Source organism: Lactuca sativa, chromosome 6 (genome assembly GCF_002870075.4).
Source record: "Lactuca sativa cultivar Salinas chromosome 6, Lsat_Salinas_v11, whole genome shotgun sequence".
In the NCBI taxonomy this organism is placed as follows: Eukaryota; Viridiplantae; Streptophyta; class Magnoliopsida; order Asterales; family Asteraceae; genus Lactuca; species Lactuca sativa.
In genome coordinates, this window is record NC_056628.2 from 115,544,298 (window position 1) to 115,559,883 (window position 15,586).

The following is a 15,586-nucleotide window of genomic DNA, read 5'->3' on the forward strand; positions in this document are numbered from 1 at the left end:
TTGGAGAACCAAGATGCTCCCTGCAACTAATCGAACAAATCGTCGATCCTTGGCAACAGGTAACAATTCTTGACCGTCAACTTGTTCAACTCCCGGTAATCAATGCACATCTGGTGTGAACCATCCTTTTTCTTGACAAAGAGGATCGGCGCTCCCTACGGCAAATTGCTCGGCCGAATAAATCCCTTCCCCAGCAGCTCTTGAAGTTGCGAGGATGACTCCTGTATCTCTGGAGGTGCAAGGCGATAGGGCGCCTTGGCGATAGGTGCTGCCCCCAGAACCAAATTGATACGAAACTCTACTTGCCTCCTAGGAGGCACGCCCGGCAACTCCTCTGGGAAAACATCTGGGAACTCTCGCACTATTGGAACCTCATCAACTGACCTCGGCTTCCTTGAATCAACCCTCGTATCCATCACATACGCCACAAACCCACTACAGCCCTGCTGTAGACTCTGTCTCGCTCTAGCGGCCGAAAAAAATGCGGACCCATAATGTCTACCCTCGTCGTACACCGTAAGAACTTACCCACTAGCGTCTCGTGTGGTCACCAGCTGTCTCTTGCAGTCAATGACCGCTCCAAATTTGCTCAACCAGTACATGCCCATGATGACACAGACATCTCCCATCACAATAGGAAATAAATCAATCGGAAACTCAACGCCGAAAATCTCGAGTACACACCCTCGGATCACCTCGGTGGCATACACCGCCCTCTCGTCAGCTTTGGAAACTCTCAGAGGTCGACTCAACGCCTCTCGGCTAATACTGATGTGCTGACTGAAAGACAAAGATACAAAAAACCGACTCGCACCTGACTCAAATAACACCAAGGCAGGCATCGAACTCACAAGAAAAATACCTAAGCATAACATAATATAAACACAATATCTCAAACATCAAAATAAATACATGAAAGAATACATACCAGCCACGACATCGGGCGCTGCGCGGACCTCCCCTGCGGTCAACTGGAAAGCTCTCCCTCGCGCCTTCGGTGCCTCGGCCTTTACGAGCCGATTGTCTGTAGCTCTCACTACAGCTGAGGTAGATCCCTGAGATGCTCCCTGGGCTGTCCCTCACAATTGTTGACACTCTGGCTTCCGGTGTCTGGTCTGGTTGCAGTGGAAACATACTGAAAACCCTTTGGGGCAATCCTTGGCCATATGCCCCTCCTTGCCACATTTGTAGCAAGACCCCACTCTGCACACCCCATCATGGATCTTGCCGCACTTTCCACAAGTGCGGCCCCTCTGACTCCCAGTTCTCGAATGAGCGGGCTTGGCCCGCTTGGCTGCCGGATGAGACTGCACTGATCGCTGATCTCTCCCCTGAGACTCAGCCTCCTCCCTGGCCTGGGTCTCCAGCTCTATCTGTGACAACCCGAAATTCTTCCCGTCATTATAAACCCATTCTGTTAATAAAATTCGTCGTTTTCGAATTATTTCCGTTTCGTTATTAAATTAAGTCATTAAATTTGGGTTGTTTATTATGACTTAATGGGTGTTCAAACACGATAATAACTCAAGAAAATATTCAAATATAATAATTAGAGAAATTTTAGTTTCGACCATATCGGGTTACAGCAAATTAATCGGGTGCGACCAAAAGCCACGTCTAACGTTGGTATTGGGTAGAATTCCACCGTGTCCGAAACTTGGAACATACTTAAAGTGGATTAAGCTTCCATTTGAAGCTTTCTCACTCTCTCACTACTATCTCTCTAACCTCTCTCCTCAATCCAAACTTAAGGTCCAAAATCATCAAATTAAGGCTCCAATTCATCAATTTAACTCCCCTAACTCATAGATTAGCATCCTTAGCCTTCCAATTCGTGTTAACAACCCTAGAACATGCTTGGGCCATAAACACATATAAAAGGGGTTTTTGAGCCTTAAAACCCTTCCAAATCACCTTTGGGGCTTAGATATGGCATAATGGATTAATGAAACAGACTTAGAACACCTTGAATCCAAATTTTGAGGAGTAAACATGAGCTTACTGCCCAAGAACATGTATGGGCCGTAAACTCATATTCATGGGGAGTAAACTCAAATTTGAGTGTTTAAATGCCACTTAAACACACCAAGAGCCTTGGATTAAAGTCTAGAACCAACCAAGATCGATTTAGAGGCCTTAAACATGTTGAAAACCCTCGCTTTAGGAGTTCACGGCCGTAAACCCCCCAAGAAAGGGTTCCTGGGCCGTAAACTCACATACACAAGTCAAATGATGCCCTAAATTCATTCTAAGGCATGTAAAATTGGTTTGAATCACATATGATTAATCTAGGGCCATCTAAGCATGAAAAGAAAGAGTACTTAGGAGCTTATGGCCGTAAACTCCCATTGATGGTCTCTTTAGTGGTTAAATCCATTCCTATGTCTTAGATTAAATCTTAGCAACATTTCCCATGTGTTATTTGACCATTTGGCACCTTAAAACCCATCAACCATGAGTTCACGGCCGTGAACTCATGTGGTCATAGTCTTAGGGCCGTAAACTCCATTACTCTTGAAGAGCAAACTCATTATTTAAGCCTTATACATCCGTAGATGTCACCCGGGTCACTCCAAACACTTGATTTGAAGTGTTTTCGTGCCTTGGAGTGTATAATCATATCTAATTAGTGATTCAAAGTCTAATTAGATACATTTGTATATCATTTCATATTACATAGGAACCTCGCGCGTTATCAAGCTCCGAACTGACACTTAGCATCCTAGACGACATGTTCCTCGACTGGTGAGCTCATACCCCTTCCCTTTTTCCGTGTTTTTCAATGTTTTCAGGGGGGAATACATGCAAACTATAAATGTTTTCAAAACCTAAAGCTGATATATTTCAATAAATATCTGGCTACCCTTTAGATATCTTTACCCCTTATGTATTATGTTGAGCATAAGGGATGTTTTATCGATTATAATTACATGGATATTAGTAAAGGAAACAATCAAATTAATCAAATTATTATCGGAATAATTTGGGATCTTTATTTCTTATTTAACGAGTATAGATTTATGTAAAGTTATTAGATAAACTATGTCTGATTCAGTTCATCTTTGTTTAATTTAGAGTATCTTGCTAGATAATTCAATTGTATTTAACTGTTTTCACTGTATTATGTTTCAAAATGATTAGTATGTTTGATAACGTCTGAAAACACCGTGAATAATTCAATACTAGCTTGTGAGATTCGTCATTACCCTTTGAGTTATCAATAAATCCTCCCCGAAAGCGTAAGCAGAGTCTCCTGGAGGGAGAGCGTGAAATTTGTTAATAGATCTATTCGGGACTAACAATCCCACGCCTAAACTGCTAGCTACAGTTAGGCAGCCACGCCTGGGGTGACAAATTCAGGATATCGTCCGACGTCTGACGAATGTCAAGGAGGTCTCGGTGTCGCATCTGCATAGTTACCCGACTCACAATACGTATTAATATAAGTTTATTCACGGATTTGATTTTATATCAATTTTCAATCTATAGTATCTATGTCTAGTATGGGATGTTAATCCTATGGTTTTGAATCTATATCTAGTACGGGATGTTAATCCCATGGTTTTGAATCTATATCTAGTACAGGATGTTAATCCCATGGTTTTGAATCTATATCTAGTGCGGGATGTTAATCCCATGGTTTTGAATTTATATCTAATACGAGATGTATTCCCATGACTTTTAATCTATAGTTTTATGTATTAAAAACTATTTTATATCTAGTACGGGATAGTATTCCCATGGCTTTCAATCAATATTTTTATGTACTAAAAATATCTATTGTTATACTGGATGGTATTTCGCAGTGATTTTTAATATATAGTTTTATGTATTAAACTATACATTGTGGTATTTAACTAAACTTTACTTTTAGGAAAATAAGGGTTTTTCCTAGGATAACTGAACTGTTCTTAACTAGACCGTGTAATTAATGGATAACTAAACTATACTTATAAGAAAATATAGGACTTTCTTGGATAACAAACTTTTCGGAAAAGCAAAGGAAACTTGTACATTTTCAGAAAACAAACCTCTTATGAACTCACCAGCTTTATGCTGATTTTCAAACTGCTTGTATTCTCAGGTCCACATTAGACAGGTACCACCGATCCTTTTTGACGAAGACGGAGTGCGTAGAAGACACGTCTTTACGTTTGTTCATATTATATATATGTATAAGACATGTAACTCTTTGTTCTCAGACAATGTAAACGAATCTATGTAATGTAAAGTTTTGTGTTTATTATGCTTACCATGTAGATTGGTTGTGATATTCATGACGTCCTCCGCCCCAGAACGTTTCCGCCTTTGGTTTCGGGGTGTGACAGATTGGTATCAGAGCCCTTGTTTATAATGAACTAGTATACCAAACCTTACATGGTATAAGACTACAAACACTAAGGGGCCTAAGTGCTCTGAACTAAAAGTATACCTTAAAGTATAAGTATTTTCAAAAGTATACAAGTATACCTAACCGTCGAAATCCGTAACTACAAGTAGAACAAAACATGAGTAAATGGGTGATGTACGCTGTGGTTAAACTTAAGCAGTTATTTAGTCGTGTCAAGGATCAATATAGCCTGGCCAACTATATTCATTCGAGACACGGCCAACATGTGCTTACGAGTCACTGTGGTATGCGGCATGAAATACTATGGGAGTATTTCTTGAGCCAAATCCGTTATAGAAATCCTCACTCCAGCGTTGCTCCTCAATCATTCCTTTAGCGATAGTTTATCTGCTTTGATAACTTTTTCCTGTTTTATCGCTTAATAGAATGCTATCTCTGTCTTAATGAGATATCCCCTATTCCATATCTCTTGACTTAATTCAGAGGACTTATGATCCTCTCTTTCCTGATCTTTTTAGATCAAGATGCCTCCAAGAAAGAGACCCAACTCAAAGAACAAGAATCCTCCTCCGCCACCATCTCCTCCTCAATTTAATCCTGTGATGTTCCAAGCAGCTGTTACTGCCGCAGTAGCAGCCGCCATGTCTCAAATGAACCCCGATGGTCCCCAGCCCCACATCCTTCGATGGCACTAGAGGTGTCATTTCCCTAACCCGATGGTTCGATAAAATCGAATCTATCTTTGAAATTTGTGCCTATTCGGAATCTGATAAAGTGAAGTTCGCCACTTGTACCTTCACCGATAAAGCCTTGACTTGGTGGAACGGCTGAGTCAAATCCCTAAACCTACCGGTAGCCAATGCCATGGGTTGGGAGGCCATGAAGGATTTTCTTCTTGCCGAGTACTGCCCTCGGGGCGAAATGCAAAAGCTAGAACACGAACTCTGGAACCTGAAGATGAAGGGTTCTGATATCGCCGCTTACACTTCAATATTCGATGACTTGGCGCTACTCTGTCTCGGAATGGTTAACCCAGAAAGTAAAATGATTGAGATGTTTATCTGGGGGTTGACCCAGCCAACCAAAGGAAATGTCTTGGCTACGAAGCCAGACACCTATGATAGCGCTAAATGTCTGGCGTAAACCCTGATCGATCACGAAGATAACCCTGATGAGGAGACCACCACTCCTGAGCTGGTTAAGAGTAGTGGTGGAAGTAAAAAGGAATTCTGGAGCAAGCGGAAGGCCCAAAGTACACAAGGATCCTCTAAGAAACAACACACGGTAGCAGTCTATGTTGCTACTGCCCCTGCTGTTGTTTCTGCTGTTGGATCCACTGCTCAGACATTTGGATTAGTGTCTAAGTCCATAACTATAATTGGTATGTACTTGACCCGACTCGACATGGTCCATTTAGGTTGCAAGGCATCAGAACATTTGGATAGACCATTTGTGAGAAGAGGACATTTGTGACATATTAATATATTATAAGTTCTAATATATTAATATGAAATCATGTTATTTAATTAGTATTGATCAAGAATTAATTTGGACTTAATTTAGTGATCAAAAGAGACTAATTAAATATATGGGGATTTATTGTGAAAATTGTTAATTCTAATATATGTGGGCTTATGATCCAAGATTCCTTATGTTGTGTTTAACCCATGTGGTGACCCATGGATACTCCATAGAGGTTAAAACCCATGGAGCATAAGGAATGGGTAAAGTCATGAGTTACATGGTGTAACCCTAATTGCCACACTATAAAAAGACCCCTTTAGCTCAAGAAATTGGCACTAGTGATACTTATACGAGGGCTAACCAATTTGAGCATGAAGTGTCTTCTTTTCATGGTTATTCCAAGTGTTGATTGTCACCCCCCCAAACCAGAACGGCGGAAACGTTCGGGGGCGGATGACTTCATGTGGTAGCATAACAAATGAATACATAGTAAAGAAAGCAATACAACCATCATATATATATAATTGAAAGTTTACGTTGTTAAAAAGTACATGTTCAAAACCAATTACAATATGATGCCAAAATATGAATTTAAGCTGACGGCGCAGCGTCCCTTCTTCAAAAGCTGTTTTGATACCTGTAATTACTGAATCCCTGGGACATACAAGTAATTTTTAAAGAGTAGATCAACATTTAAGCTGGTGAGTTTCATAAGTATTAAATGACAATGTTTGTATGAAAATGAAATGTTTTGTTTTTGTTTGTTTGTTTCTAGAAAATCCTATATTTTCTACTAACATAAATGTAGCCTTCTAACAAGACAAATGTTTGTTTCTAGAAAATGTATGTACGTGTAAAATAACCAATATATTTGAAAACCTCGTAAATCAATGTATTTTAATACCCCATGTGAGTTTTATAACCATACTATTGACTCGGAATGCCAATACACAACATTCTTCAGGTGTTGGAATGTTATGACGTTCGTCACCCCAAATGGTGGACTGTAGCTAACAGTCAAGGCGCGGGTTGTCGAGCCCGTATAGATCTATACACAAACACCATGCTCCCCCTCCAAGGGATTCTGGTATATAATACAGGACTTGAAATGCATACTCGAACGTACGTGAAGTTAATGTCTCACAAATATTAGTATAAAAACAGATTTACGTGTTAAATGTTCGTTTGTTCTGGTATATGAAAGTGACTTCTTGAAAATCGTGTCTCTAGTATGTAAAAGTTAGCAATATTCTCGTAAAACTATACCTATTATAGCTTTCTAAAAGTGTGTCTCATTTGTTTAGAAATCCCTAGAAAATGAATCACTTGATATGAAAGTATAGATTTTTATAGTGTCTAAGATAGACACGTATACATATAATCTAAGCAAAATGTTTAGTTTATACATGCATTACAACAATTTATATTTCAAAAGATAGAATGCTATTCTAATATATTTTATATACGAGAGTTCCGTATAAAGTATATAAATCACATATGATTTGGTTAAATAAAAGTATATAATAATTCTTTATAAAACACACGATGATACACGTGTGTTTTACTTGTATTCCCCCCCCCCCCCCCCTTGAAAGCATATAAAAGCATTTATAGAACATTTAAAAGGTTAATTAAGGGGTATGAACTCACTTGAAATTTTAAAGAAAGCGAGATGGAAACCGGGCACAATTTCGTCTCGGGAAAACGGATTTTCTTGGGATTCTCGGGAATCTCGGGAGTACAAACGATCTTCTGGACTTGAGAAAAGTGACCGGGGCTTCAGGTTAGCACGGGCACGGAAAACGAGGCAAGAACGCAAAAGAAATGAGAGAAATGGAGCCCTTTCTTCAGAACCCTCGCATCCCTTTTATAGGGGCTGGGAACCGCCTCGGTACGCATGGCGTACGAGGGTACGCTGGGCGTACGCGTACGTCACGCATGACCGGATCCTCGACTGCCTCGGACTCGGATGGGACGGGCTGCTAGCTTCGCATAGGGCGAGATGTGGACGATTCGAAGCCTAGGCCTTTAGTACGCGGGGCGTAACTCGGCCGTATCTGATGACTCCCCTTCGGATAATACCAAGGATTAATAATTAAATTTATATTTTCATTAATTAATAAAATTCTAAAATTCATATCTTCTTCATACGAATTCCGTTTTCGATGGTCTTTATATCCACGCGTAGGTGAGACTACGCTCTACAACTTTCGTTTAGATTCCGTCGGCAAATTTAGAAATTATTTTTATTATTTATTTTTAAAAGGTCGTGTTTAAGGAATTTCTTTAGAAATTCATAACTTCTTTATCTGACGTCGGTGTTTGCCAGACTTTTTACCGCTGAATTACCATGGTCGAGACCTTCGATTCTCGTTTAGGTCATTCCGGCCAAAAGTCGCTCGATCTCCGATTCAAGTTTTTAGCTGTCTGTCGTTATGGCGAACTTGGAAAAATCATAACTTCAATATACGAAGTTGGATTTGGGCATTCTTTTTACGTACGATCACGATTTAATGACATCTATCATAGTAGGTAATTAAATAGAAAGTTTTTGGACATTTTATTTTCGAAGTTAATTTCATTATCACAAAAGTGGTTACAATATTTGACTTTTTAGGTCATTACATAGAGTTGAAATATCAGGTTGTCACATCATCCCCACGTTAAAGGGAATTTCGTCCCGAAATTTAAAGTAGTAAGGATACTAGTGAATATGAGAAAGATGAGGGTACTTTTGTTTCATCTGATCTTCGCGTTCCCATGTGAATTCAGGTCCCCGCTTGGCGTTCCAACGAACCTTCACGATTGGTATGCGACTTTGTTTTGTTTGTTTGACCTCTCGTTCCATGATTTCTACCGGTTCTTCCACAAAGTTGAGGCTCTCGTTGATCTCGATCTCGTCGAGTGGAATAACAAGAGTCTCATCGGACAGACACTTTTTCAAGTTCGAGACATGGAAGGTTGGATGTATGTTACTAAGTTCACGCGGTAGATTAAGCTTGTAAGCCACAGGGCTGATTCTAGCAAGAATCTCGAAAGGCCCTATGTATCTTGGATTTAGTTTCCCACTCTTCCCAAAGCGTATTAAACCCTTCCACGGTGAGACCTTCAATAAAACGTGGTCTCCTACCTGGAATTCCAAAGGTTTCCTCCTTTGGTCAGCGTAGCTTTTCTGTCGGTCTCTGGAGCCTTTCAACCGTTCACGAATTTGAACGATCTTCTCTATCTTTTCCCGTATGATTTCCAGACCGGTGAGAGTGCTTTCAGGAACTCATCCTCTAGCTAATTGGGTATCGCCAACTTCAGTCCAGCACAGAGGGGATCTACACTTTTGACCATAGAGGGCTTCAAACGGAGCAGCCTTTATGCTTGTATGATAACTATTGTTGTATGAAAATTCGACAAGGGGTAAATGGATATCCCATGCCTTTCCAAAGTCAATCACATAGGCTCTCAACATATCTTCCAAAGTTTGTATCGTTCCCTCACTTTGCCCGTCTGTTTGTGGGTGGTAGGCTGTACTCATGTCTAGCCTAGTCCCCAGGGAACTTTGTAGTGACTGCCAGAATCTTGAAGTGAATCTACTATCTCTATCGGAGATAATGGATTCGGAACACCATGCAGTCGCACTATTTCCCTTATGTAAGTTCTAGTAAGCTTTTCCATCTTGTCAGTCTCCTTGATTGGTAGGAAATGCGCGGATTTGGTCAATCTATCGACGATGACCCAATATGGTATCGAGTCCACCCGTCGTCTTGTGCAACTTGGTTATGAAGTCCATAGTAATCTGCTCCCATTTCCATTCTGGTATCTCCGGTTGTTGTAGTAATCCTGACGGTTTCTGATACTCGACCTTAACTTTAGCGCAAGTAAGGCATTTACTTACGAAGGTAGCAATTTCTGCTTTCATGTTAGGCCACCAGTACAGTTTCTTAAGATCCAGATACACTTTATCTGAACCTGGGTGAACGGAATATCTTGTGTTGTCTGCTTCGGTCATGACTACGTCTCTGAAACCACCATGTTTCGGCGTCCAGATTCGGTCTATGAGATAATATGCTCCGCCACCCTTGATTTCTAGATTCTTTTCCATTCCTCTCAGGGATTCACTCGCCACATTTTCAGGTTGCAAAGCTTCCAATTGAGCCACCTTAATTTGCGTGGATAAGTGGGAATGGATAGTCATAGTCAGAGATTTGACTCTCCGACCAGTGTATTCCTTTCGGCTGAGGGCGTCAGCTACCACGTTGGCCTTGCCAAGATGATAACGAATTTCACATTCGTAGTCATTGAGTAACTTGACCCATCGTCTTTGTCGCATGTTGAGTTCCTTCTGATGAAAAATGTGTTGAAGGTTCTTATGATCGGTGAAAATAGTACTCTTTGTTCCGCATAAGTTGTGTCTCCAGATCTTCAGAGCAAATAACACTGCTCCTAACTCAAGATCGTGGGTCGTATAGTTCACTTCGTGTGTCTTAAGCTGTCGGGAGGCATAAGCAATTACCTTCCCTCTCTGCATAAGAACACAACCAAGTCCTTCGTTTGATGCATCGCAATATACTACAAAATCTTCTATCCCTTCGGGGAGGGATAGTATCGGTGCGGTGCACAAGGCCTGTTTCAGCGTTTGGAACGTCTTCTCTTGTTTCGCTTCCGAGTCAAAGGCCACGCCTTTCTGGGTTAATGTAGTAAGAGGTTTCGCAATGCTAGAGAAGTTATTTATGAATCTGCGATAGTAGCCGGCGAGTCCTAGAAATTGACGAATCTCTGTAGGTGTCTTTGGTGCCGACCAGTTCTCAATGGCCTTAAATTTGGAGGGGTCCACGTGTATCCCTTTCTCGCTAACAAGGTGGCCCAAAAAATTGACTCTTCGAATCCAAAATTCGCATTTAGAGAACTTCGCATAGAGTTTCTCCGATCGCAATGTTTCTAAGACTTTTCGTAGGTGCTGACTATGCTCTTCCTTACTTCGGGAGTAGATAAGTATATCATCGATAAAGACGATGACGAACTGATCCAAGTAAGGACAGCACACCCTATTCATTAGGATCCTCGACTGCCTCGGACTCGGATGGTACGGGCTGCTAGCTTCACATAGGGTGAGACGTAGACGATCCGAAGCCTAGGCCTTTAGTACGCGGGGCGTAACTCTGCCTTATCTGATGACTCCCCTTCAGATAATACCAAGGAATAATAATTAAATTTATATTTTATTTAATTAATAAACTTCTAAAATTCATATCTTCTTCATACGAATTCCGTTCTCGATGGTCTTTATATCTATGCGTAGGTGAGACTACGCTCTATAACTTTCGTTTAGATTCCATCGGCAAATTTCGAAATTATTTTTATTATTTATTTTTAAAAGGTCGTGTTTAAGGAATTTCTTTAGAAATTCATAACTTCTTTATCTGACGTCGGTGTTTGCCAGACTTTTTACCGCTGAATTACCATGGTCGAGACCTTCGATTCTCGTTTAGGTCATTCCTGCCAAAAGTCGCTCGATCTCCGATTCGAGTTTTTAGCTGTCTGTCGCTATGCTGAACATGGAAAAATCATAACATCAATATACGAAGTCGGATTTGGGCGTTCTTTTTGGACATTTTATTTTCGAAGTTAATTTCATTATAACAAAAGTGGTTACAATATTTGAATTTTTAGGTCATTACATAGAGTTGAAATATCAGGTTGTCACATTGATGATGTTGTGTGAACCATTTGAGGTGTCACACTTGGGGCACTAGGCTCTCGAGCTTCATGGAGTTAAGCTACATCAACAAGGTATGTATTTCTATCTAGTTTATTATTCAATTATCAAAAGATAGTATGCTATTTAGGGTAACACCTTGGAATATTCATATTTGCATGTATGATAGAGAAAACATAGATCCAAAGTATTTAGGGTTGCATGTACACTTAGGAGTGTTAGAATGCTCAAAACCCAACAGTGGTATCAGAGCAAAGGGTTGTTTTATGTTATATTAATGCAAATGTTTTATTTTCAAAGTTGAAAAAAAAGGAAAAAAACATGATGTTTGTCAAATTTTAAGATAATTACTTGTTTTTGTGAAAAACTAATTATTTGTAAAATTTGAATCATTTGCTATATGAGTTAAATTAGGTAAAATTTAATAACAGATAAAATTATATGATTATTTTATTAGTTTTAAAAGTTTGATCTAAAGAGTTTTTTGAAACCTCCGTAAGTTATGGATATGAAAAGGTTTTAAAAAAAATTGATTCAAAGTTTTTTATGGAGTTACAAAACTTGGTCTTAATGTTTTAAAGAATTCCATAACTTGTTCTTAAGTAATGGAACATAATGAGTTTCATCATAAAAGAAACATTAAACTCCATAAGTTATGGAATCCAAAAGTTCTTTTTTTGTGTTACCTTGTTTTATGAGTTATTTTTTAGATTAATGAAAAATATGTGTTAGTAGTTTTCAATCCAAATTAATCTAAAAGTTGTTCATAAAATGTGTTTTTGTAACTTGTCCTCAAGTTATATGAAAATTCACATTTATGAATCTTAAAAACTCATAAAAATGCTTTAGGTTACAAAAAAAAATGAAGAGTCTTTTCTTATAAATAGTTTTTATGGCTCCATAACTTGTCATCAACTTATGGATGTCCAAGAGTCTCTTCGTTAAAAGTTTTAAAGCTTTAATTAAAACTCATAAGTTATGAAAATCCAAGAGTTATGAATAGTTTCAAAACTTTCCCTCAACTTTTGGACTTTGAAAAGTTTTCTTTTACGAATACTTTAATTCCAAGTTAAGCCCTTAGAATTTTAAAAAGTTAAAATTCAACCCTTATACTTTATAATATTATAAGTTAATAATATTTATATATGTATAAGACCAAGTCAGTCTTACCGTTAGTAGGCCTCATTCACGAAGTCGGTCTATAAGGGGGGGTATAAGGTTACTGCCTATAAAATGGCAGTTTAATGGGTGTCCACTCTCACCCACCCCTTCCTTGACCGGTGGAGGGTCGTTAGCCGAACGGGTAGGCCAAGGACTATAATTCCCCCTTCATTAAAAGTATTAATGATAAATATGAAGTAACTAAATGTTTTTTATAATTCCCAATCTTAGTTACTTTAGGAAAATGTGAATAAGGTGCTAATCCATGAAATCACACTTTGCACTTTTTTAAGTCGGTTAGTGGAGCGTCTGTGGTTAACCGACACACTAACTCGTATTTAACAAGTTAGGCAAAGGGTATATTAATATTTATCATAGTATCGATGGAGCGTGTGTGGTTAACCGGCACATCGATTGAGGGGTAAATATTATAGGTACCAAGTATATTTGCATGGTTATTCACACCTTGTTTTCTGATCCTCGGCATCCCAGTCACAAAACCTACAGGGCACACTCGAGATTGAAACATGCCATTGAACAGTTCAACGAATCTCAAAAGATCTAGGAGTTTCAAATCTAATTAAAAACCAAATAATTATTTCGTTTTTGATGGTGGAAATTGGTGCATCGTAATTCACCTATCTTCAAATATTTTATAGCTTGGATTATGACATCCCTCTTCCGAGTTATAAAATATTGTGTTGGGTCCTAGCCTTAATATTTCATATTGGGTGTTATATTAAGGACTTTAGATAAACTATCTTTAATATCTCCCTAAAGATGTCTAGTTCAGACATCTATGATCTTCCCAAATCTCTTGGAACTTCACTTTCTCCACCTACTCCTATTATTCTCCCTAACCCACAAGTTCAAGGTCACTCAAGCCCTATTGGAAAGACAAGGTCTAGGTGTGATCACATCTTGGAGATGAAGTCACATATTGACAAGCCGGGAGAGTTGGCTGTCAGAGTCTTAAGAAAGTTGGATGTTCAATCACTTTCTAAGTCACACAGTGAGTTCCTTTGGGACCCCTATGAAACAGACTACGACAAGACCCTTAATGATCTTATCTATTTGCTAAGATCAACTTCCTAAAACTTTATGGAAATTGACAATGATGACACTGGAAATCCAGAAAAAGCATTCTCTTTCCAATGGAAAGGGATCGGCCATAGTCAACTCGGTTGACCAAATAGTAAAGAGAAAATCCAAGTTTGCGATAGTACCGGTGTCATTACCAAAGGTTCCATATGTTTATATTGCCAAAGGAAGGGGCATTAGTTGCGAAGCTGCCAAATTTTACCTAAGGATGTTAAAGTCAATAAGTTCCACTCTACTTCAAGTAAAGTCCACTATCTAACTCTGGTAAGTTTCTATTTTGAGATTCTTGATACATGATGTGACTGGGTCACGTGTTGATGTTTTAAGAATCAAAGAAAAGTGAAGAAACTTAAAGAAAGAATATGTTGAATCTGATCGCGTAGATGGATTTCTATTGCATAGTTGGAAGATTGGATTTTTGAGCTACTTCTTAGGAGTTATGATATATTGCTTAGGAACAGATAACAACATATTTTTCATGCTCTGTTGCATTATAAGGATAGTTTTTCTGCAAAGTTTTTAAAATAAAAGGAAAAACGATGATTTTATTTATTTTAAAATATCCTTACAATAGCATTTCAGGGGAAAAAATTGTAGCTTATATGATTCTATTAATAGCAAGAGTGGAAATATGAAATTGATTCTTTCATTTGAGGTATTGTCTAAATTTACCAAATAAAGAAAGATCCTCATCACCCAAGTTTCAATTGGACTGAAACTTGGAATCATGAAAGTTGTACAGCATGATGAATGAGAATTTTTCATCTTTGGAAAATTAAGACTAGTTCCTTGTTCACATGTATATGTGAAGTCAAGTGAAGGACTAAGGAATTGAGTACACATTATTGTGCACTGGTCAAGTACACCACAAAAGATCGATAACATTATTCGTCATAATTTACTAAAGCTCAGTAAATATGGTTACACTTACAAGCTTAAGTGTAATTCTGAAACATTGGAAAAGGTTCCAATGTATGGAAGAGCGAATAAGAAGAATCAAATTAGGCAGAAGGATAAAAGTTTCTCAAATCTGAAAAGATGGGAGAGTACTCTAGTATCATGTCATATGATCATCTTAACGATTAAGAAACCTTATCGCAATTCATTCCCTAAGTGCTTTCTGATAGATAAGAAGAGGAGCTATGAACTGTTGAAATGGTCAAATCAAGAAGATGAGTCATACTTCGTTCCAAAACTAGTGTTAGGGTCATATTCCAGGACTGTAATGTAACAACGAAAATTTTAAAACAAAATTTTCATTTCTTAAAAATGTATTTCCATCCAAAATAAGGCATAAAGATCCAATGTATCATGTCATAATATAAATCATATAAATCCCAAGATCATAAATCCTCCATCAGTGTGTACAGATCACGCCGGTGCCTTCCCACGGTCCTCGCTAGTACCTGAAACACATACACAACAACTGTAAGCATAAATACTTAGTGAGTTCCCCAAAATACAACCTACGCACATACGCCTTTCCAGGCCCTGACCTTCCAGCCCATGTGTCTCAGGGGACTTCCGTCCCGACTGGGTAAACCTTCCGGTCCTACCCACGCCAACCTTACGGTCCACATTACAACGCCTTCCGGCCCATAACATATTCCCCTTCCAGCCCATAACATAATGCCTTCCGGCCCATATCAAGCATATCATACATGGCACATATAACGATTAACTTATCACACACAACACACATATGTCTCATATCATATCCGACCTTCCGGTCACACAATCAAACCCTTCCGGGTATAGTATAGTGAGAAGACTCACCTCGTGGAAAGTCTAAGATCTCGTGT